General features: G+C 36.3%; 1 protein-coding gene across 1 annotated transcript in view; it reads left to right on the top strand.

Annotated features, from left to right (window-relative positions):
- The first annotated feature begins 1,908 nt into the window (after positions 1-1,908).
- CDH18 (cadherin 18) overlaps positions 1,909-26,948 on the top strand; it is a 1,382,204-nt gene continuing 1,357,164 nt past the window's right edge. The window contains exon 1 of the mRNA XM_073630863.1: positions 1,909-2,466. The gene's annotated coding sequence lies outside the window, so the exon portion shown is untranslated. The remainder of the gene's footprint in view (positions 2,467-26,948) is intronic.

Genomic DNA, 26,948 nt, shown 5'->3' with positions numbered 1-26,948 from the left:
TTAGCAATATGGCTGAAAAAAATATTTCTGCCCTGCAGCTCTATATTTTTATAACTATGCAGTATGTAAGCTATGACATGTTTAAGTTACTTTAATGCATTATACAATCCAGCTGAAGACTTAACTGTTAAATAGATTAAATAACTATTGAAACAATAGCATCAACAACATAAACATGTCACACATATATTGGGTAAGAATGCAACAGCAGTACCACAGAAGAGACAGAAGCACTTCTGTGGCTAAACTCTTTTTGGACGGCAGCTGGCCAAAGTGCTCTCCGTAGCAACATGGCTGAAAAAAAAATATTTCTGCCCTGCAGCTCTGTATTTTTAAAACTATACTTATATCAGCTATGACATGTTTAAGTTACTGTAATGCATTATACAATCCAACTAAAGACTTAACGGTTAAATAGATTAAATGACTATTGAAACAATAGCATCAATAACATAAACATGTCACACAGATATATGGTAACAATGCTATAGCAATACCACAAAAGAGATAGAAGCACTTTTGTGGCCAAACTCTTTTTTGGGGGCACCTGGCCAAAGTGCTCTCCTTAGAAATATGGCTGCAAAAAAAAAAATGAAATTAAAAACATCTCAGCAGGAGTAAATAATAGCTGTAACATCCATGTTGCATATTGCTACCTTTTGCTGTTGCTATGTGTACTCAATTTCTAAGCTATTCAGTAACTCACAAAAAAAGTGTCACCCAACTAAAGAGATAAGCAAGCATTGATGTCCCATTTATGCTAAGGTTTATGCATGCATAGAATAAAGATGCCAGCTCATATGGTTAACACAGATCCAGTAAGAGACAGAAGCACTTCTGTGGCCAAACTCTTTTTTGGGGGGGAACCTGGCTTTGGCAATATGGCTGCAAAACAATAATTACACGAAAACATCTCAGCGGAAGTAAATAATTACATTGACATTGCATATTCCTATATTTTGCTGTTGCTATGTGTACTCAATTTCTATGCTATTCAGTAGCTCAAAAAAAAAAAGTGTCACCCAACTAAAGAGATAAGCAAGTAATGATGTCCCATTCATGCTAAGGTTTATGTATGCATACAATAAAGATGCCAGCTCATATGCTTAACACAGATCCAGTAAGGGACAGAAGCACTTCTGTGGCCAAACCCTTTTTTTGGGGGGGGCACCTGGCCTTAGCAATATGGCTGCAAAAAAATAATTATATGAAAACCTCCCAGCAGGAGTAAATAATAGCTGTAACATCGACGTTGCATATTCCTAAATTTTGCTGTGGCTATGTATACTCATTTTCTATGCTATTCAGTAGCTCAAAAAAAAAAAAAAGTGTCACCCAACTAAAGAGATAAGCAAGTATTGATGTCCCATTCATGCTAAGGTTTATGCATGCATACAATAAAGATGCCAGCTCATATTCTTAACACAGATCCAGTAATTAGCTGAGGAGGGTAGAAATGCTGTGAAATGCAAATCTAGAGAAATAAAATACTCCTATAAAACAGACAGGGCGTGCAGTGTATGCAGGACCTATTCTAAATCAAAATGTACAGAATATCTTATTAAACATCAAGCGTAAACAAGACTGAGCCTGTAACGTGACACTTAATTAGCTTTGCCATTATGTTAGCCCACCTAGTTTTTTTTTTTTTTTTAATAATGGTTTTTATTGGAAAGCAATTTACAAGGTAAGGCACTTGCTGCAAGCAGTCCATCAATTCAGGGTCGAAGGGTGCAAAAGGACATTCCTCATCCCCAATATTCCATGCAGCATGGGACTGATGGATGAGCCAGCAGCTGGATGTTTAGCAGTCCGTGATAAACAGGAAGAATAGAAGAACATATTAGCATCTTGTCACACATGTGCCTCCACCTCCTTGCATCTCCTCACTTTGGTACACCTCCAGCTGCCAGTAAAGCATCCCCCCCATTTGTTCCCTGTGTGTGTGTGTGTGTGTGTGTGTACAGCCCCCTCACTCACAATGCTGCCCGAGCTGTGCTGTCATTTCTCGTACACAAGACCTGGAAGGTGCGCCTAACCTCCTGAAATGCTGGACAGCGACGCCGCTGCTCTTTTATTGCTCTTCCTACACGGAATGGAGGCTTCTCTTTTCTCTGCTCAGCTCCCGCTGCTGCATCCCCAACCTGTACAAGGCTCCAGCTAAAGGAGAAGAAGCATAAAAGGGAATAAAAAGCCAAGCAAAAAAAAAAAAAAAAAGAAGGAGAAAGCTCACTAAGAAAGCAGAAGGGAGGAGAAGAAAAAGGAGGCTGGCCAGTGATCAGTAACCAATCGGAGCGGCCCCAATGAGCTGCAGTAGCGGCTGAGCAGACAAGCTGAGCCTTGTGGAGTTTGCACGGTGCCGGAGTCTGGAGTCGCTTTTCCTCTCTGAGGACATGATGAGGGTGATCACTAACTCCCCATTTGTCGTCTCCAAAAAATAAGTTCGTTAGGGCAAAGTCAGCCAAGGTAAGGAGAAATACACCGGCGCTTGTTTGTTTAGCTGCTGGAGAGGATAGGACTGCAGAGATAAGAGACAGCGCAGCAAGCTTCTTATGTGCTTTCCTAGTATCCGAAAAGAATGTTTGTCACACAACTGTGCTTCCTTTGACTGTACGATTGTCTGTAGATTGTCACTGACAACACGTCTATGGCATGCACATCGGGGAGCACAACAAAACTGCTACACTTCATTAGCATAGACATTCCGTCCTGGAAGGGTGAGCATTCAATGCTAGATACAAGCTGCTGGGCTCTGGAGGCATAGGGATTCCAGCTTCATCAGTGCTCTTTTATGGAACAGGGAAACAAAAGCTTGGGATCAGATGTTTATGTGGAGTTATTTAAAGAGAAAAAAATCCCTAAACAATGGACTAACTTCCCTCAGTTCACTCCTTGTCGTGTCAGTGGTGATATAGATGTAGTGCAGGGCTGGGATCATAGACTATTCTGTTTGTTCGGGCACTGGATCGTCTGTGGAATGTACTCAGCAAACCACAGACATAGATAAGGGAGAGACATGGAAGCATATCGTTTGGCTGCCTAGGCTTTTTTTTTTGGTCAGTAGATGCAAGCCTTACATTGTTGGAAGATGTTAACACGATAGTGCTGCAAATCATCATAGTTCCTGAATGTCTGCATATGATGTTATATGATGTCTCTCAGAGTGACGTTTGCCATATCCCAGATTAAAAATGTGTGACATGTCTGTAGTATTCAACTAAGGGTTAATACACACACACACTATATATATATATATATATATATATATAAAATATTTACTTATGTATATATATATTCAACTGAGGGTGAACTAAACACACACACACTTCATAAATATATATATATATATATATATATATATATATATATATATATATACTTGTGTATGTATATTCAACCAAGGGTAATACACACACACACATATATATTATATATATATAGATATAGATAGATATAGATATATAGATAGGTATATATCATGTATGCAGCATCTGTATCATTTAATTATATATACATATACTGTATATACACACACTATATATATATATATATATATATATATATATATATATATATATATATATATAATTTTTTTTTTTTTTATATATAAAATGTAAGAGTGAGTGTAAGCATTAATAAACACACACACACACACACACACACACACACACACACACACACACACACACATATATATGTATGTATTTATATATACTTATATATGTATATTCAACTAAGAGTAATAAACACACTACATATAACATGTATGACATGTCTGTATCATTTAATTTATATATATATATATATATATATATATATATATATATATATATATATATACATTATTATTATTATTATAAAATGTAAGAGTGAATGTAAGAGATAATAAACACATGCACATACATTTATATATACATATATATATATATATATATATATATATATATATATATATATATATATATACATATACTAAGGGTTAAACCACACACACAGGTAAAATCTGGGAATTTTTCATAGGAAAGTGGTACTTGCCAGACCGAATACAGACATGCAATTTTACCACAAGCTAAAGTAAACCCATTACAACTCTCATGTTTACCTTACTGCTAGATCCATTTAGTCATTGCTCTTAATATTGTTCTAACACTAATTTGCAAATTGTCATCGCCAAGTGTAATAAAGCTGTCATTTTGTCATGGAAAAAGAAAGCAACTTGCTGAAAGTTGAAAAAAAAAATGTGAGTGTTTTAAAAATGTTTCCTGCTGTGGTCGCTGATACACTTGTGATACTGCACATTCTAAGCTATAATTAATTAGAGCATGGTATATATCTATTTTAAATTTTAATTTCTGGTGAGTCTGATGTTATAAGTCATCTTACACCTATAATAAAATTAGGTGTAACTTATGTGCTCTGTGTTTTTTGTTTTTGTTTTACCATCTGTCATCCTTTTAAGCCTTTATGCATGTCTAATGTTCTTAATAAAAGCTAGTTAACACAACTTTTACATTTCAACTATATAAGTGCCCTTGTTATTTATTTATTTATGTTATTTATTTTATAGTTTCGGACACTAGCTACTAAATTTGTGTGCATATTTTTGAAGCTTAGGTCTCCTGTGGCCATAGCTCTTTCACAGCTTATCACTTAGCAGGTATGAAAAAAAGGGAAAACATCACAGGCCCCATTCACACCTGAGCATTTTTTAGCTTGAAGCCTGAAGCTACAAAACGCTGAAGGGGAAAAAATCAATTATTCTCTATGGAAATGGTTTACATCTCCACTCCAAAAAGCCTGAAGCCAGAAGCTCCAAAATGCCTGAAGCTCAAAAAAGTTCTAGAACTTTTTTTTAGGCAGAATGGGGCTTTTTTTTTAGGCAGATTTGGGTGTTTTTCATGCTTTTTAAATTGGTGACCTTTTGACCTGTACAAAATTGCGGCACTAATGCATCAAAATCACAGCAAATAGCGGTAAAAATTATGGTAAAATCGCACGACTTTCTACCTGAAAATGCTATGCTTAAGTGTGAATGAGGCCTAATAATACAGGAGCATGCACAATGTATAAGACTATGTGGCTTAAGATCCACGTTTGTGAAGGTGTCTTTTATTATTGAATTGGAAATTATATTTCAGATTTACATAGCTTGGTATTTTAAAACAATATCTTTCTATTTATTAGGCTATATTATTGACTCCGTCCTTCAGTTGTATCTATTAGGTTTATACGTCTTTCGCCACCCATTCTTATACTTCTTTGTCTCTCTCTGCTCCCTAGGCCTAATTCCTCTCTATTTCTAATCTATAAATTACTTATTTTCTCTTTGCGTGTCCTTATGTGTACAGTATGCCTTACACTTCCTTTCTGCCAAACACTTAAAGTATATCCAAACCCAAGAGCAATAATTTAATATATTGCAGATTATTAAAGCCTTGATTTTGTGTCTTTCGGCTTTTGCTTGTGAGGTGATCCTGCCAGTAATGTACTACCTGTCCTAGCATGACAGTATTAACTCACTGTACTGTATTTACTGAGAAGTAGAATAATCACTCTAGCACAGGAATTGTGTTAAGACTGCAGAAAACTTCCCCCACTCCTCTTATCTATACAAAGAAAAATTGAATCCGGATGGCTGCACTCCAACGATAATATCTTTATTAGTCAAAATCCATACAGCAAAAGATAAAATAGATTGCTAACATGTTTCACACCATAACTACTGGTGCTTACTCATAGCACTAGTAGTTATGGTGAATTGTGGCCTAAACAGGAATCTATCTATCTGATGTTTATGTATTTAAACCTTTGATTTGTTCTAAGCTGCAAAAATACTTTTATGCTCAAGGATCTACATATGATTCAAATTTTTTTTTTAATAGAGGGTCTTTTTATAATTAATTTTGGCCCTCTTATATAGTCTGAAAGGTTTTTCTCTTGCTGTTGGTGCCAAAATCAAACTTCATTGAACCCATGTGTCCATATAGTATATGACACTTAGGGGTGTAACAGGCCTGAAGTGACTACATGTAAATTGGATAAGTGGTATATTAAGTTGTATTATGGTACTGAGTCTCAGAGTTGTCCACTGTGACATAGCAGGGTTATCTACATGGCCCTGCATACTATCATTACATGAGAAATAAACAACTTTTAGGTTTAAAAGTTGTAGTGATAAAAGTAATGACACATACATACCTTATGTTTTAAAAAGGCAATATGATAAGTTACAGCATCTTAGTTATGTTTTGGTTCATTTTGACCTCCTTACCTTACCTGGTCACCTTACATATTCCCTCCTCCTCCTCCACAGACGCCATATTTGCATCTTACACTGCTTTAAATAAATGCACAAAATTCAGCTGTATGTGTACATATATTTTAATTTTCTCTAGCTATAGTTGGTAAATGCTGTTGCTAAAGTGCTAAATGCTGTTGCTACCTGTATAAATTATCATGTGACCAGACAGATTTGGGTCCTCTATTCTATAGCTATAATTACATAATTTCATCTTGTGTGGCTATAATTACATCACTGCATGTGTTTGTATTAAAGTGGCTGTAATGGAAAGACTTTTTTATTTACCTTAATGTGTTCCCTGCGTTATTGTGACAAATGTCCCAGCATTTGTATCACCATTCCCCCCGACACCTCTTGATATACTTACCTGAGTCCAATCTCAACCCAGCACTGTGCCTGTTGGCAGTGGCACAGGTCTCTGTTCCTTTCCTATTTATTTGAGCCTAATGCTGACAAACAATGCCTGTGAAAAGGAAGCAGAGGGCTCAGGAGCGTGCCTGCATGTGGGTCTCCATAGTACACAGCTTGCTATGGTTGGTACACACAGCAAAGGAGGAATGGAGAGCACCAGCAGGGGACCCTAGCAGAGAAAGTCTGGGGCCGCTCTGTGGAATACCATTGCACAAAGCAGGTAAGTATAACATGTTTATTATTTTAGAAAAACAAACTTTAATGGCAAAAGCTTTAAGTAAACAAAGGCATCCAAAATGTTTAATATAATTGGCAACAGTAGTAATATGAAAAAGTTAACAAGTGAAGAAAAAACATTTTCATTTGTGTCTCACATGTTTCCTCTGCCTAGACAGTGCAGCTTACAGTGGCATGGTTCCAGCAGTGCTTTTAACCAACAAAGCAGTGGGCAAGACTAGGTGTCACCAAGCACTGAGTGACAAGCTACAAGCTTGTAAATCAACAGTGACAATGCTGTCAGCCATGCATTAGGTCAGGGGTCTCAAACTGGTGGCCCTCCAGCTGTTGTGAAACTACAAGTCCCATGAGGCATTGCAAGGCTGACAGTTACAAGCATGACTCCCACAGGCAGAGGCATGATGGCACTTGCAGTTTTGCAACAGCTGGGGGGCTGCCAGTTTGAGACCCTTGCATTAGGTAGAATTCACTGACAGTCCCAATCTGTATTTGTGGGTAGGCATAGGCAGTTACTATTAAGCTTTGCAGAACATTTTCATAATTCTAACTTGATCTTAAAAATGCAGTTACTGTACCCAAATGAAGACCAACACATTGTTTTGGAGGTTGGACTTTGTCACCTTAAAGCTAAATTGTGAAAACATTATTAGCATTTTTCCATTAATGGATTGCCACTGGAATTCTACTCTTGCATTGTCATTACTGTATCTGATCTGTTTATTATTACAGTCATGAATGGGCAACATAACCTAAGCCATATGGGCACTCAATAAGAACTGTTAACCTGTTTCCCAAAAAGAGAAAAGCAAATTGGAAATATTTATTTTTGGTAACAATACAATATATATATATATATATATATATATATATATATATATATATATATATATATATACAGTAGATAGATAGATAGATAGATAGATAGATAGATAGATAGATAGATAGATAGATAGATATGCAGTATATTAGAGAACATGATTTTGTCTTGATTTGGTTTAATTTGTTAAGTAAATCATTTCATAGAAATATAGAAAAGTGACAGCAGAAAAGAGACTAAGGCCGTGTACACACACAGGTGCACTTTTTGACCGGACTTGTCTGACAGACTTTCCAGCGGACTTTCAACGGACTTTTGACGGACTTACGATGGACTTTTTTACCGAACTGACTTGCCTACACACAATCACACCAAAGTCCGACGGATTCGTACGTGATGACGTACACCGGATTAAAATAAGGAAGTTGATAGCCAGTAGCCAATAGCTGCCCTAGCGTCGGTTTTTGTCCGTCGGACTAGCATACAGACGAGCGGTTTTCTGGGTCCGCCGGAGTTACAACGTAAAGATTTGAAGCATGTTCCAAATCTAAAGTCCGTCAGATTTGCGACTGTAAAAGTCTACTGAAGGTCCGGTGAAGCCCACACACAATCGGATTGTCCGCCGGATTTTGTCCGTCGGCGTCCGTCGGACAAGTCTGGTCAAAAAGTCAGACCGTGTGTACGTTGCATAAGTGGTCCATCAAGGCTGCCTGTTTTTTTAAACATAGATATTTTTGTATTTTTTGGGGGGTTGTTCTTTGTTTTTGTTTTTTTTTTAAAGATCTATATTTGTCCCAAGCATATTTGGAGTCACTTATTTTTGACTGACTCTGCCCTCTAATAACCCATGTGTTCTTGATCTTGGTTTTATATTGAAAATACTGCCCTCTTGAACCTTATTCATCCCCTTGATGTATTTAAAGGTTTCAGTCATGTCTCCCCTTTCCTTTCTTTCCTCCAGGCTGTACATATTAAGTTCCTGAAGTCACTCCTGCTATATTTTATTCCTCAGACTTTTTACCATTTTTGTTACCTGTCTCTGGATTGTTCTGTCTTATCAATATCTTTTTGTAAGTGAGATCTCCAGAACTGGACATGGGCATTCTACATGCGATCTAACTAAAGATGTATATAGGGGATTGATGACCTCTCACCTCCTGCTGGAGATCCCTCTAGTGATGAATCCCAGAATTATATTCACTTTTCCCACTGCCTGGTCACGCTGTTTGCTCATTTTGCAATCATCTGAGATAAGTACTCCCAGATCTTTTTTCTCTGTAGTGCAGGCCAATGTTGTACCCCTAATGTTGTACACTGTCAAGGGATGTTTTTTCCCTAGGTGCATTATTTTACATTTAGAAGCATTGAACTGCAGCCTTCCAGCAATGCCAAATCATGTTCCATGTTACAGACACCTCTAGGGATATCAACCCTATTGCACACTTTTGTGTCATCAGCAAAAAAGGCATACCTTACCAAACAACCCTTTAGTGATATCAGTTTCATATAAAGTAAAAAAACAGGACCTAGTACAGAGACTTTTTGGTACACCACTAGTGACTGGTCTCTGTCCTGAATTAACCCCATTTACAACCACACTCTGGTATCTGTCCTTTAGCCAACTGCATATCCACTGAACCACCCAAGAGTTAAATCCTAGCTTGTACAACTTTGTATTAGATCATTATGTGGAACTGTATCAAATGCCTTTCTGAAATCAAGATAGGCTATGTCCACAGGCCCACCCTGGTTAAAAAAATTAGTGCTATAGTCAAAGAATTAATTCCGATCTGTCTTCAGTAAAGCCATGCTGCTTTGGGTCCAGCAAGTTGTATGTTTTTAAGTGATCAATGATCCTTCAGGACTGACCTGTAATTGCCAGCTTCTACCTTTCTGGCCTTCTTGTGTGTAGGTACAATATTAGCTGTTCACCAGTCATGGGGAAATTCTCCTGTTAGAAGAGATTGATTAAAAAAGATCTGTTAATGGTCCCACAACTATATTGTAAGTTCTCTTAGAACTCTGGGATGAATACCACTGGGGCCCATCATTTAACCAAAATATAACCTTTAGTCATGAAGAGGCTTAGTGCAATACCCATGACTACCATTCATAATTCTCTCTGCTAAGGCTGTACCAATACAGGGTGGATTCTGACTGTTTCCTTTTGACTAAAACATTCAGAAATTACCATGAAATGTTTGGACTTTTTGTTGATAATGACCATGCGTCTATGAAGCAATATCGTTTCTAGGTCTCTTTTTTTTTTTTTTTTTTTTTTTTTGAAATGTAGTACAATTTATATAAAATGCAATTTATCATTGTTTTGCTTCTATAAACATTTATCAAATAAATACAGACCCCGGTACCTTGCCAGAATTTTACATATTTCAATTTAAATATTTAATTTTAAGCAGCAGTATTTGAAAAAAAATGGCTCCAGTAACTATCTCTATCATCTTTTAAGTAGCCTCCACATTGCATCTATTGCTGGATTTGGCACAATAGCTGGCTATGGTATATAATTGGCTACAGTGGAGCCACTCAGTCAGGATTGTTTAGACAATATGATACCTTCATAGAGGCCAGTTGTGGTCTTTTTTAATGTGGTTTTTATTGTAATGTTATGGTCATTTAATGAATCTTCAATTTTTACTATTATGGAACTCTAATGAGCTGTTTTTTTTTTTTACCTCAATTGGGCACTGTGCACCTCCAGGACATATTTCACAAGTTCCTAGTGCTTATACGGAGACCACTTGATGTTTTTTTCTTGCTACCCTCTCCAAGGGTTATCTCTTGCAGCTATGAACTGTACGTGTGACGATATTCCCTGGACCTGTTTTTTTTCCATTTTGGCACCTGATCCTTTTTTTTGTGGTGCATTATATAAAAGGCAGCCTAATTCAGTCTTTTTCCTTCAAAATCACTCCTTGACACCTAAATCTATGAGCTAGAAAAGTCATATATTACATCAGTTTTAAACTATTACATACATTTTACGTTAAGTTGTATAAACATATATATATATATATATATATATATATATATATATATATATATATATATATAGGATTTTAAATATCATAGTACCAGTGTTAATTTAGTCGACTAAAACGACTAAAACGTTTTAGTCGACTAAAATACGACTAAAACTAAAACAATTGAGATGACTAAAATACGACTAAAACTAAAAGCCATTTTAGTCAAAAGACTAAAATGAGACTAAAATTAAAATGCCATTTTAGTCCTAAGACTAAAATGAGACTAAAACTAAAATGCCATTTTAGTCAAAAGACTATGACTAAAACTAAATTGCAATTACTGAAATGTACTGAAGATTTTAGTCGTCTAAAACGTAGGACATTTTAGTCGACTAAAATGTACTGGAGATTTAGTCGACTAAATATGACTAAAACTAAAACAATTGCAGAAGACTAAAATGGGACTAAAACTAAAATGCCATTTTAGTCCTAAGACTAAAATTACACTGCATAGTACATCTTAGAAGTAGCGCTTGAAAATCCTATACGTGGACAAAGAGAGAACTACCAAAAATGTACTTTTCTAAGATAAAGTAATTTAATATTCATGTTTTCACAAATTACCAATTGTGCCATTCCATTTAACACAAATTAATAGGTAATTACCTTAGATTAATTTGTAGAGAAAAAAAAATCTGTTGACTTGTCAAAGGTGTTACATTACATGTATTTTATAATTATGGGTTTTATATGTTAAGCAAAAATGTTAAAAAAAAGCATTCATATATTTTATCAGCAATATCAGATACAACCAATACATTTGTCATGATAAGTACTCAAAGAATTTGTAAATTTAGTTCGTTTGTACTGCACTTCCATTGTATTTTAATGCATTACAACATACTCTGTTACATTTTACATATTTTCATGTATTGGCTTCACAATATGATATAAAACATAAGGCAGATGATAGTATTATAACACAATTAAAACAAAACTGCAAGCAGTAATTTGTTGAGGTTTTTTTATTTTATGAGGTGAAAAACAGTGCCTGAGATATTTGTTGTCAAGGCAGACTTTTAAAAACTGAGTATAGGAATGGAATATGAACATGGTTTAGGGTAAATACTATTAAAATGAATAACTCATGTAGTGATAAAATGGTGATTACTATTATTTGAAGTATCAGTATATTCTACTGAGTCATTAAGAAGAAAGAAAGAGAAATATTTTAGTTGTCTTCTTATACTGTAAATCATATACATATAGATATGATAAATAATTTATGCCTTATGCCCCGTACACACGGTCGGACATTGATCGGACATTCCGACAACAAAATCCATGGATTTTTTCCGACCGATGTTGGCTCAAACGTGTCTTGCATACACATGGTCACACAAAGTTGTCGGAAAATCCGATCGTTCTGAACGTGGTGATGTAAAACACGTACGTCGGGTCTATAAAAGGGGCAGTAGCCAATAGCTTTCATCTCTTAATTTATTCTGCATCGCATCTCTCGCATCTTCCTATTCTATTCCTGCATCGCATCTCTCCCGCAGGCAGTTCACACTGCCCTCTGCGGGTGTCAATACAATGTTAATGACACCCCCAGATCGGTTCACAGATCACAGTGCAAACTGTGAACTCGCACATGAATCAGATCGTATGGGTGAGAACACCAATGGGATCCAATTCTAGTGCGGGAAAAAAAGTCCCTACACTATTTTCGTGAAAATCCAAAGCGAGTTCAGCCATATAACTGTATAGATGAACTCGCAATGCAGAGACATCGCATGTGATCGGCCCCTGAGGTGTGGGAGCGAATCACATGCGATGTCTGAGATCGCACATATGTGAACCTGGGCTCAGTGAAAATTTGAATTTAACCCATGCTATGCCAGGGGTGGTGGTGAAATACATAAGTATATTTAAAAGCAGCCCCAAGAGGAGTTTAAAGATTTATATTAAAAAAGAAATAAACTTTTATTTTAACTTTGAATTTAGTTAGGGAGGTTCAGGAATCCCTGTGAAGTTTTTGTATTGCTAGAATAACAATCCATACCATTTAGTGTTAAAGCATGTAAAAAAAGAATAATCTTTTCATGTGTTGAAGAAAAACTGTTTTTCTCCTTAATAAACTACAGATGCAGAAAAACACCTCACAGGTTTTAGCTATACTATATCCAAATTTAAAAAAAAATATTTTTTCATTTAATTTAATCCATAGCTAAATCCTTAACCCCTATGACATGCCTAAGTTCACACAGCAGTGGTGGGGGAAACAGCATGTGCTTCAGACAGGAATGGCACAGCATTCCTTTTCAAATTGCATGTGATTCTTTGCAATGCAATTTCAGCCCATTCATTTTGTATGGGCTCAAACTGCACCACAAAGGTATAGTTTTTAGGTATCGGAGCATTTGCACTAGTACGAGTACTCGTGCAAATGCTCAGCATCGGCACCGATACTGGTATCAGTATTGGTGCAACCCTAATGGGTAAAAATAATTGTTTTTCTCAGTAGCATACCTAGTATATCTAGCGTCCAGGGCTCAATCATTTTTTAACACCCCCGCAAAAGAAAAAAAAATATTTGCAGTGAAGTGGTGCTCGGTATGCCACGCCAAATTGTGAGTGTGGCCAAACTGTACTAACAATGGAAGGAGCTTAACCTATTTAACCCTTCCACTGTCAGAGACTTTTTTGTGTTTTTTGTACATAAGTTTAAATATGTTTAAAAAATCCTTTTAGGCCTAAAGTTAAATGTATTAGTTTATTAGTCTATTAGTTAAAACCCTGATGAATAAAATAATGGTAGTTTCAAGCACAAAATTGTCAGGATAGAATACATTTTAGTTAATTTTAGGGCACACAAATTCTATATATTACCCAATGTTTGGTAAAATATAAAAGATGAGGCTGTGCCAAGTTAATAGATATCCAACATGTCAAACTTTAAATTTGAGCATGCCCACAAAGAGCACACAAACTTAGGATGCTATATTTTCCACAGTTAATTTAAAGAGTAACTCCACTTTTGTGGAGAAAAAAAAAACATTCCCCTCTGTGTGGTCTATGTAGCTTGCAGGTATTTTAACAATTCTTGTTGCAGAGTCCTACCTTTTATTAATCTGAAGAAATAGCAGTTTGTTTTCCTGTGTCCATGTTCAGAGTGAATCTTTATGGGAGTGGTTTATAATTATCATTCAGCTGCTCTCACCTGCAGGGTTCTAACAAGGAAAGTGGCAGGGCCTGCACTTTTTAAACATGATTTCCCTTTGGGAGTGTCTCATCAAAAATTACATTTTTGTTGCAGGGGATGCCAAAAAGCTGACTTGTATCTTAGTGCAGACTTCTGGGAAAATCAGTAAGCCAATCACACAAGCAGCAAATTACATATTTTGGAGGCTTTCTATACACTATCTGTGTATGGAACATTTCCAGGTAGCCACAGACATTTACAGTACAAAGGTTTCGGTTCCGATTAATGGTGAAACACCCTATTGGGTAGGCACCACATCCCTGGACATAGTTATAAATGGCAAGGAAAATGAAGGGATTTTAACGGTGCAAATGAACTAAACATAGAAAATTAAAAAGAAAAAAATTAATTAAACCATTAAAAAACATACAATTTGTACATAGTTCATAAAATCTCAATATTAACAAGGTCACAGTGGTCAAGTGGGATATGAGTGTACATATATTTTGGAAGATGATATAGTTGCATACTAGCCCAACTGGGCTAGTATGCAACTATATCATCTTCCAAAATATATGTACACTCATATCCCACTTGACCACTGTGACCTTGTTAATATTGAGATTTTATGAACTATGTACAAATTGTATGTTTTTTAATGGTTTAATTAAAATTTAGTTTTTTTTTTTTAATTTTCTATGTTTAGTTCATTTGCACCGTTAAAATCCCTTCATTTTCCTTGCCATTTATAGACATTTACAGTGCTGCAGATTGAAAAGGAAATGTAATTTTTAATAACATTCAATAACAACATGACTTGTGTTGCAATTGTATGTGCTATGTTGTTTTTTTTATTTGCTTTTTTCCCATAAAAGTAGAGCTACCCTTTAAGTGCTTGGGTGTATTCTTATTTTATGACCTTTGTTTTTTTACTTTTAATATCACATAGGGAACAAAAAGTCCCCTATGTGATATAATATTTTAAGACAGGTGCTCTTTAATGAGTCATCAGTGGTCTTTTAGACCCCTGATCTCTCAACTGCCTTGCTTTGAAGCTAATGAAGCACTGATCATGCTCAATTAGTTTCTTCCCTGGTTGCAAGAGCCATGGAAAGTGACGAAAGAAACAGAAAGTGATGTTTTACATGTCACTTCCGGGTTAATTTTAGCTAGAGGAGATCAGTGAATGCATGTTCACTGGTATCCCTCCTCTCCATCCGGTGAAGTCTGCCATGTGTATTGTAAGCCCACAGGTTGGACATCTGAGCCTGGAATGGCAGAGGGATTGCACCAGAGGGCACACTCTTGTAGTCTCAAAAAAAGTGATCAGGTTGCTGTACAGTTGCCAGATCACTTTCATTAGAAAGTGGAGTGTACACAGCCAACTGCAGTGTGTTTACCCCCCCATTCACTGTATACACAACACACATATGCCGCAGTCCTTTTATTCACAAAATGTGCTTTATTACTATGCTGCATGTTTACTAGACATGTACAATCCTCAGCACACTCATTTTTATTTTTAGAAATGAAACTGTTACATTACATATTCTTTTCTATGCACAGCCTACATTAAAGAAGAATTTATGTAATGCACTTAGAGTGTAGTGGTCACATAAAGAGAATAGTTACATGCAGGGTCAAGAAAGGCTAGAGTTATGCTTTAGTTAAGAACTATGTATAAAATATAAGCATTGTATTTAACCTTTGGTTACAATTATAACCAGATGATTGTTGCACAACAGAGCTATGAAATCAATAAGTATTTCTGCAAAATGATAGTACAAATAGCAAAATAAGCAGTTCTTGGAAGACAGACAATTAAGATGATATCCAATATCAAAGTGGTCAGTGTGGACAAATATTTTTATTAATATATTCCAAAAACATGTATTCTTGCCAGTATTATGAACTAATTGTTAGACAAAGATGTTACATAACCATTGCACAAGTATCTTGTATTCTTATTGATCAAGGACAAGTGTCCACCTTTCTTTGTAATTCATATATACACTGTTCATTCCATAAAATCTTTCAGTATCAGTTGAAACACATCTCTGTGTGATTCCAAGTTCCCAAGTACACTTGAAGGTTTGGCAATATGGCAGATGCAGCACATACAGTGGGGATGGAAAGTATTCAGACCCCCTTACATTTTTCACTCTTTGTTATATTGCAGCCATGTTCTAAAATCATTTAAGTTAATTTTTTTCCTCATTAATGTACAAACAGCACCCCATATTGACAGAAAAACACAGAACTGTTGACATTTTTGCAGGTTTATTAAAAAAGAAAAACTGAAATATCACATGGTCCTAAGTATTCAGACCCTTTGCTGTGACACTCATATATTTAACTCAGGTGCTGTTCATTTCTTCTGATCATCCTTCAGGTGGTTCTACACCTTCATTTGAGTCCAGCTGTGTTTGATTATACTGATTGGACTTGATTAGGAAAGCCACACACCTGTCTATATAAGACCTTACAGCTCACAGTGCATGTCAGAGCAAATGAGAATCATGAGGTCAAAGGAACTGCCTGAAGAGCTCAGAGACAGAATTGTGGCAAGGCACAGATCTGGCCAAGGTTACAAAAAATTTCTGCTGCACTTAAGGTTCCTAAGAGCACAGTGGCCTCCATAATCCTTAAATGGAAGACGTTTGTGATGACCAGAACCCTTCCTAGAGCTGGCCGTCTGGTCAAACTGAGCTATTGGGGGAGAAGAGCCTTGGTGAGAGAGGTAGAGAAGAACCCAAAGATCACTGTGGCCGAGCTCCAGAGATGCAGTCGGGAGATGGGAGAAAGTTGTAGAAAGTCAACCATAACTGCAGCCCTCCACCAGTCGGGGCTTTATGGCAGAGTGGCCCAAGGGAAGCATCTCCTCAGTGCAAGACACATGAAAGCCCGCATGGACTTTGCTAAAAAACACCTGAAGGACTCCAAGATGGTGAGAAATAGGATTCTCTGGTCTGCTGAGACCAAGATAGAACTTTTTGGCATTAATTTTAAGCGGTATGTGTGGAGAAAACCAGGCAATGCTCATCACCTGTCCAATACAGTCCTAACAGTGAAGCATGGTGGTGGCAGCATCATGCTGTGCGGGTGTTTTTCAGCTGCAGGGACAGGACGACTAGTTGCAATGGAGGGAAAGATGAATGCGGCCGAGTACAGTGATATCCTGGATGAAAACCTTCTCCAGAGTGCTCAGGACCTCAGACTGGGCCGAAGGTTTACCTTCCAACAAGACAATGACCCTAAGCACACAGCTAAAATAACGAAGGAGTGGCTTCACAACAACTCTGTGACTGTTCTTGTATGGCCCGGCCACAGCCCTGGCTTAAACCCAATTGAGCATCTCTGGAGAGACCTTAAAACGGATGTCCATCAATGTTTACTATCCAACCTGACAGAACTGGAGAGGATCTGCAAGGAGGAATGGCAGTGGATCCCCAAATCCAGGTGTGAAAAACTTGTTGCATCTGTCCCAAAAAGACTCATGGCTGTATTAGCTCAAAAGGGTGCTTCTACTAAAATGTCAACAATTCAGTGTTTTTCTGTCAATATGGGGTGCTGTGTGTACATTAATGAGGAAAAAAATGAACTTAAATGATTTTAGCAAATGGCTGCAATATAACAAAGAGTGAAAAATTTAAGGGGGTCTGAATACTTTCCGTCCCCACTGTATTATACTGTGGTGATGGGAAGCTATTGATAACTGTTATACTTTACAGTTAAATGGTGTCAGAAGGCGGAGTTTTCACTGAACAGTTAGTAGAGTGATTGAATATTTTCTTTTCACACTGTTCTCATTGTTCTCCGAAAATCATGGATCCACAGATCTTAGATGTTAGTGTATTTGTTTGTATCTGTATTAGTGTTTATGTGTGTTGCTTTGAAGAAATATGGGCTAAGAAATGCTTTAGTAGCATCTTCGAGTCTAAGTTGTGCTTTTATAGCACCTTAGAGGGGTTTGAAGTTAAATAGGAACTGCAGTTTGCTCACATAATTTGTAATAAAAACATTGTTGCCATTGTGAATCTTCCCTGCAACCACTTTGCATAATATTTTATATATACTCTGATTCTGTACTTGCCAAATATGCTGCAGAAATCTCCCTCCACTAAGTCTGGCTGCATCCATTTTAACTGTGGGCAGCTCAAGCTGCTGCCTGTTCACTTCCTGGATTTACACAGACACGCAGCTCTCATTGGCTCTCTTATGACTCCCCCCTCCCTTCTTGGCAAACTCTCACAAGGGTGAGAGAGAGAGTTATACATGATGTCATAAGCCTAGGCTTTTTACCAGACAAGAAACAGGAAGTGGGCTGTATAAGGTATTTACTGGCAGTATTTACTATCCAAAGTTAAAACAACAAGGGCAGAAGATTTAATAGATGGAAAGATGAAAAAAATGACTGAAGTTCCACTTTAATTGATGGGGTTTTTATTAGGTTGTTTTTATTTGTGATATTCAGTGACTGCCCTATTGCTGTACCTGTATTGTTTTTCTGTTGTTGAATGTTTTTACAAGTTTGTTGTTATTGCTATATTTGTTCTTCTTACCTTTCTTGGTAATATTTCTTTTTGTGTGCTTGTTGTTCGCCAGTAGAATGCCCTCTGATTTGGCTAAGTGGATATCTGAATAGAAATTTACTGATCACTTCTGCTGTATTTGTGTAAAGTCTCTTATACATTTATAATATGGGTAATTTGGTAAGATCAAAATTAAGAAACATAAGAGTTACAGTGTTAGATATAAGACAGTCTCTGATGTGCCAAGAAGTGGTGCAAATAGATCTGCCAGAAGTGTTAAAATGATGCTTCCTGGTGAGAGTTTTAAAGCGGAGGTCCACCCTAAAATAAAAAAATGACATTAACATTCTCAAAAAAATATATTAAAAAAATTTGAAAAAAAAAATTTTTACTTACCAGAAACCCCTGTTGCTAGGCAGTCTTCCTAATCTGTGCTTCCTCCTCTTCGGTGAGCTGCCCCGTTGTCTTCTAGGACATGTGTGTGTCCCAGAAAACAACAGGGCCATTCACAAAGTGCCGTGCGACTTGCACATGCGCAGTAGTAAATGGGCAGTGAAGCCACAAGGCTCCACTGCCTGTTTCCCTTCATTAAGATGAAGGCGCTGGTACCCGATCCGATGGACGGATCGGCCTCGGGGGCCGACATCGCGGGCTCCCTGGACAGGTAAGTATCCTTATTAAAAGTCAGCAGCTACAGTGTTTGTAGCTGCTGACTTTTTAAAAAAAAATTGCGGCTGGAACACCGCTTTAAGGAATTTATTGTTTGTAATGTAGGAGCATTATACAAGCCCATGGACTGATAATATGAAAAAAGCCATCGGTAGTTCAGATTCTTTTCTCAGAATAAAGTTTATGATTTTCTTGTGAAAACGAGTAAAGGGTTGTGTTTGGGGGATCGAGATGTAGTTCCTTGGTATGAAGGTGATCCTGAATGGGATATTCGATTTGTGTTAACTAGAGAATATGCAGTGGCAGGATTGTACTGGGTCTACTATTGTGTTTTTGTATTGTAACTCATAGCATGTTCAGAAAGTGTAGAAAATGCATCAGTTGTTTAGCCGAGTTCCAGTGAATTATTGTTTTGGGTTGATAAAATTACCCCCCAGTACAAATCCCCCCCCCCCCCCTCAAGCTCATATCCTCACAGTACAGTTCCCCACCAAAAAGGGGGATATGTAACATATCCAAGGGGTATCTTACATTTAAATTGCAGACAGCTAAATACACATATGATATACTGTACATACTGTATACGAGAACTGTTTTACATTTCAAATTATTTGAATTTCTGTACAACTGTGAATGAGTCCCAGGAGTTACATTACACATTTCTTAGCAGTGTGACTTCTGTAATGGTTAAACACTTATTAAATGTATTGTAAATTAAACCAGTATAAATCTCTGAATATGACTTTTTCTGTGCCTTATTTTATGACTTATTTTGGATACCCTTTGTAACATCAATCAGACTGGGAGAGCAAAGGGCAGTACTTGGGACCAACCAGGTGTGTTGCATTGAAATGTGATGACAAAAAATATGCTGACAGGAGGAAAGAACACAAAACTGACCTTAATAGGTTGATTTACTAAAACTGGAGAGTGCAATATCTGGTGCAGCTGTGCATTAAAGCCAATCAGCGTCTAGCTTCAGCTTGTTCAATTAAGCTTGTGCAAAAAAAAAAAACTGCAACCTAATTGATTTCTCAGCAGAGCTGCACCAGATTTTGCACGCTCAAGTTTTAGTAAATCAACCCCTAAGAGTCTGCTACTAATCCTTTAATGTCCAGTCACTTGTTGGGAGCAAGGGAATTGAACAGGTTATGCTGCTTAACTGCAGCGGAGAAATGTCAGGTCACCAGTCTTGCTATACTGTCTGCCAGGACTATTTAAATCTATGAACTATGTGAACAGGAGAGTTTGCTGAGATTTCAATATAGAAAACCACTGATCTGCTCCAGCAGTGCCTAGTTAAATATCATTTGAGAAATGATGTCTCTGTATTTGTTTTCCCACAGACTTTGATAAATAGTTACTTGATTGCTATATGATACATGTTGAAAGTGGATACTCCAACAGATGCATACAAAATGTAAGCTATTGTTTTCACATGTGCTATAATGATCATGTGCAATAATAGGAAACCCAGGAATATACTTTACGACTAGCATACTCAGTGGATGAGAACTCTGGCATTCATATCTAAAGGTTCATGAGGTAAGATGCATGCATGGAATTTAAGAGTCACTCCACTAAAAGGAGCTATTAGAGCAGAATGTGTGCTGGATGAGTAAATCAATGGCTTCCCATATTTCTTGGAAAACCGAACAGAGAGATTACACTGTCATAAGTCCTAGCTTTGGTCCTGTTCAACCTTGAATATTGCATTTTCTTTTCTAATCCAGACACTCAAGATAGTCCCATACTTAATGTTATGTTATTCAAAATCTAAATCAAAATTAAAGCGGTATTAAACCCAGAGCCAAAAATGTAATATATTGTAGCTTACTAATTATTAGATGCATCCGTTTTCTTAGGATTTTTTTCCTCTGCTTTCACCAGTAATCGGGTCAGTAACACACCTCCTGTATTAGAGTGCCCACAGTCTGGCTGAATGGGCACAAGGGGCAGAGAAGAAATCAGAATTGTCAGTCTGGGAGGAAGGGGAGTGTTAAATGTATTAAAACATTTAAATACAGTAACAAATATCAAATACAGTAACAAATAACTAATACAATAGCAAATACAGTAACAATTTGAAGCCAGCTCACAGCAAACATTTTTTTTCCTTTTGAAATAAAGGTTTTACATGAATATATAAAAGCTTATCATTTTGAGCACTCATGCTTGTGTTAAATGGTATGTCCTATCTCTGTAACTAATACATTCTGCTCAAGAGGTTGAGCTTTTGAAAAACAACAGACTTGCTGGCTGTATCACCAATTGAAAATAGAAGAAAGAAAGCCTCAAAAAATGAATGCAGCCACCCCATCTATGAATTGGTAACCTACAATATAATAAATGTTTGCTTGTGGGTTTAATACTGCTTTAACCTTCCTAGCGGTAGTCCCGAATGTAGCTCAGGGGGGAAATTTCATTACCAAAAGCGGTAACCCCGAGCCACACTCCAGATTGCATCGCAGGATCCAGGCAAAGTTACTTACCTTGTCCCTAGGATCCTGCAATGTCTCCCCGATGTGTGTGTGGGCTGTGTTCTCTGCTCGATTCATCACAGTGCTGGGCTCCGTTCCCTGCATGTGTAGCGACACATTGGGGAAGGAGCCCAACGCCAAATTCAAAAATTGCAAAAAGCATAATACATACAGTACACTGTACAATTTCACATTCCTTTTGTACCTAATGCTTCGTCCAGTGCCCTGCATTCAGTTTTATATTATATTCTTTCTGCCTGGAAACTTGAGAATGTCCATAGCAACCAAAAAGTGCCCCTTTACGTCAAAAAACAGTTTTAGACCAGCTAGAAAACAGCAATAATAAATTAGAATCACTTGCAGAATTGAGCGATAGTGATTTGTGGGGAAATTCATCATCAAACACTTAAAGTAACGACAGCGACAATTCTGCAACTGAGCACAATTCAGTGTTTTTGATTTGATTACATTATTGAATACATTTTATTATTATTATATTATTATTTGCTATAATTATTTATAGTTATTTATTATATTATAATTTATGATTTTGTGTTTCAACGTTCTCATACCAGGGATGTCTACTAGACTCTTATTTGGACAGATTTAAGTGAGTTATTCCTAAGAATTACAGGCCTACAATATAAAATGTCAAATTTCCATGCAAAACATTGTACCGCTTTCAGAATCAAAAACCAGATGGGTTAAGCACAGTATATCTATAGCCAAAACATTTTGGATAGGATTGGAAACAGATAAAGCTGATCTCCGGGCAGATGTTAGATAATGTTAGATAATGCATACATGCAATAGATTAATAGCTCCATGCTAAGAAAGAACCTAAACTAATCTGCTGTGCTTCTTACTAGCGAGGTAATAACTAATACAACTTATAATGTATAGTGTGTTGTGAAAAGAGAACATAGTTACTTGCTATAAGTATGGTTATGCCAAAAATTCCTTCTGCCACTTCACTCAGATACAGCATTCAAAGTTTCTGAGTAAAGTGGCTGGAACATTTTCAGTCTGCAGCCCTTGTTAAGCATTCACACAGATAGGGCACATAGAAACCATGTATTATATTGTGAGTAGCTCTAGCACAAGAGAGGGACTTGTAGGTTTTAAATAGAATTATGAGTAGTATTAGCCTACACCCTTGCTTATCTTCAATTTATTTATCTATGCATTGCTTTTCCATTAGCATCCTCTTCTTGCATTATTTGATAGCTGTTTTTCACAGACTTATAAATAGCTGTAACAATGATTGATAATTCCAAACGTAAATTACAGTGGCAAGAAAAAAGTACAGAATTAACTCTTTTTCTGAAGTAATTTGCCATAAAACGTGATATAATCTTCAAGTCAACAACAATAGACAAACATGAGATGTGCTTAAGCTGCTAAAACACTATTGTAATTTCTTGTGTCTTTTGAACACCCATCATTAAACATTCACAGTGCTGGAAAAAAATAAGTAAACCCATAAACTAATTACTTCACCAAAAAAAAAAAAAAAATGGAGTCAGTAGTTTGCACACTGGGATTCCAATTAATGAAATGAGTTTGGATGTGTTGTTTATAACTACTTTGATAAGACATTCAAACATTTTAAGATTGTTGTTCATAAGAAGCATCACCTGAACCATGCCTTGCAAAAAGGAGCTCTCTGAATGGTCAAGAGTAGTAGAGTAGTAGATCTGCATAAGGCTGGAAAAGTATACAAAGCAATCTCAAAGTGTTTATATATCCATCAGTGAACAGTTAGGCAAATTGGCTATAAATGGAGACAGCTTATTACTGTGACTACTCTTCCTACAAGTGGGCACCCAGCCAAGATGAATCCCTAAGGCATAATACAGAATCCTCAATAAGATCCATTTACACAAGATAAAGAAGAACCCACGAGTAACAATTAAAGGCTTACTGCAGAAAATCAGTTAATGTCAAGGGGTTTTCATACTTTTTCTTGCCACTGTAAATCTACCTTATTAAGTTTCCCAAGCAAATAGTTTATTTATACTGTATATCTTGTTTATTGAACCTAGTTATAAACACATGCATGCACGCACACTCAAAAAACATGACTATTTTAAAAATGGTCACACACAGCCATACTTTGACTATACAATTTCTGTTTAGGGCGAGGACCCTTCTGACTGGATATAAACACCTGTAAAATGAATTGTGGTTCATAACATGCTACAGTGTATTTGAAATTTTTGTGGTCAGCTTTTCTCATTAGATTATTTTCCTACTTAGCTTTAATATAGGTGTAGAATTGTATTCATTAAAATGATCTATTTATTGCTACATGTATGTCCCAATCAAATGGGAATGGGTACTCCATGTCTGTCATGCCCCCAGCATCCCCTACTTTTATCCCATCTGCATCTGCTTTTGATACTTGGTGGAAAATTGTGCTGCTTTTTAATTTTTTTACCCTCCCATCCCCATGGCATATGTCTGGATTTTCATTGATGGGCACTTCAATAGACACTTTTCCTGTAATGTGTGATACTCAGTCTGCCACACTGTCAGTCAGACACACTGGCAGTCATAGGTATGGTAATTGGGCTACAGGGAGTATCAGTCAGAGCTGCTACATCCTCTGTGGTGCACACAACTTCCATGGAGCCACTTTCATCTAGATAAGAGTTGCAAAACCTGCCCCTACATGTACACGCTGAATCCCAGGAATCAGAGACACCCCTGCAGAAGATCATATGTTGTTTACATTAGTGTTGTGCCATTTGAGCCAGACTGCAAACACATGGAAAAACATCCTGTCTCATCTAAGTGAGAAAATGCTATTTACAAAGAGTCTCCCTCTCCTCCCTGTACACACTGAAGTTCTTGACTCAAACACTTCTCTGCAGCTGATACTGCATGTTGTTGTGATGTTCTTTTTAAAGTAGAAACCCTCAAATTGGATATAAAGGGGATCAGTTTTAAATATTAATAACATCAGCATACAACTAGACTGGTCCCCTCCAAAAAACACCTTTGTAAGGTATACCATGTACGATCGAAGCCAGCACAATATTTTGTTTCCTTTATATTTTATTAAGGATATTCAAAGCAAGTATACAGAGATGGCTGGATATACAATACCAGAATGTACATGGGCCCAATGGCCTAAAGATATAGATGCATACCATAACCATAACAATTTTAATTTTGTTCCATTGTCTCTCTCACTGTCTTGATTCACTTTTTAGAAGAAAAAAACAATCACATGTATTTCTAACAAGCTTGTAGGTCTAGTATGTTAAAAGGAAATTCAGTTGTTTACATTCAAAAAAGGATCCGTCTGGCATTACAGATGAGGCCATCTTGGCTTTTTCCTATTCTTAAACATAATTACAAGAATAATATACAGTAGCTGAATTCTATTCCCTCTAAACATTACATTCTTTAGAAAACATATATTTGTTAACAGCATTTTTAGAGATAAAGAAACTGTATTATTTGAAAAAATGAATAAACAGTAGGAAAAAAAAATTTTTTAAAATACAATATAAATCCTTTGACTAGGCAGATACTGGATGATATTTTATATTAAAAGGATGTGGAAAAAAAAAATTTGTTTTCATAAGCCCTGTGTGTTAAGGATTCCAGTTTATCCCCTTTGCTGCCAGAGCTAATTTTGCTTCTTTTTCTGCATATGTTAAATGCGCCTTTTAGGCCTTAAGATTTATTAAAACCACCAAATATTATATGAGACCCTATAGAATAAAACAGTGGTTCTTACAATTTTTGTAAAAGACACAAAAATTGCACTACTGTTTATCAAATCTATAATTGAGCTATTTGATATAACAAGCAAAAAACATCACATAATAAAAATTTTGATAAAATATAAAAAAAATTGGTTGTGTTGACTAATATCAATCTTCAAATTTGTATACACCCTATAGTCATACAGTCATACTGAAAAACCAAATGTCAGCAATTTCCCTAAAGACTTCTTTCCTTTATAAGGTACACCATAGCTACCTGATAGCCTTGACGTTACCCATTAATAGCTAGACAACTCTTTATTTAGTTTCTGGAACATTATTCATAAGACAACTAGGACTCTTCTTTCTTTTCCAGATTTGCAATCCACTTTTAATATCCTGAAAGTATATATTTAGTTATTTAGCAATTAAGCACTATGCCTATTCCATTACATTAAAAAAATGAATCTTTGGTAGGATACACTTATTTGAAGGTTTATGCTTGGAAGGCCTTACATAAAACCATCTCATATCAGGCATCTTTAAACATTTAAATAATATTCTTACTGACCCATTTCATAAACATACAGTAAATAAATGCTCAAATGGGAGGGCTCTTTATTTTGCACTCTAGAATTTGAGGAATGGGAGAAGATATGAAGTAACAGCAATAAAACATCCATATGTATACTATTCAAAGAAAATCAATATATAATCTTCTACCATTGTTTTTTATGATCTATAGTCCCCCCATATGAAATTATACTGTATGTCAAACCTAATTTACATAAACATATCAGTGTTGAAAATCAAAGTTAATGTGCACAAAGTAATAAACGTGATCAGCATAACTCTGTATACTGATACCACAATATACATTTTCCAATGATATCCACAAATGTGAGCACACAAACTAGTAAAAAAAAATAGTAAACTGTTCACAAATATTCCTGTGATCTTCCACCATCAATACATTCTTGTGTTCATGTTGAGTGAGACCTCCACCAGACTCTCAAGGGAATACCCTCACCTTGTTAATATGACCTTTAAAAGAAAAAAGTCTATCTTGTTTATTCTTTTTATAGCCAGGACTCGGCTGTCTCCTCTCCAGTGGAATAAAGCTATTCTCACTTCAGGAAATTAACCCATACTCAAATGAAAAAGGAAAGGAAACATAGTTCTTTCCGCAATGCAATTTTTTATTGGTAAAAGTAGAAACATTCACTTGTAAAATAACCTTTTCATGCCTAAGCCTATTTCTGACATGTGTTGCTTACAAGTTATTTTCTAGAAAATTACTTAGAACCCCCAAACATTATATATATATATTTTTTTTAGCAGAGACTCTAGAGAATAAAATGGTGATTGTTGAAATATTTTATGTCACACGGTATTTGCGCAGCGGTCTTTCAAACGTATTTTTTTTGGGGGAAAAAGACACTTTCATGAAAAAAAAATAAACAGTAAAGTTATTGTATAATGTGAAAGAGGATGTTACGCAGAGTAAATAGATAATGAACATGTCATGCTTTGAAATTGCGCACACTGGTGGAATGGCAACAAACTGTGGTACCTAAAAATCTCCATAGGCAA

The sequence above is a fragment of the Aquarana catesbeiana genome, linkage group LG05 (assembly GCF_042186555.1).
Source record: "Aquarana catesbeiana isolate 2022-GZ linkage group LG05, ASM4218655v1, whole genome shotgun sequence".
In the NCBI taxonomy this organism is placed as follows: Eukaryota; Metazoa; Chordata; class Amphibia; order Anura; family Ranidae; genus Aquarana; species Aquarana catesbeiana.
The sequence above is the reverse complement of the archived record's forward strand: the minus strand, read 5'-3'. Positions and strand labels throughout refer to the sequence as shown.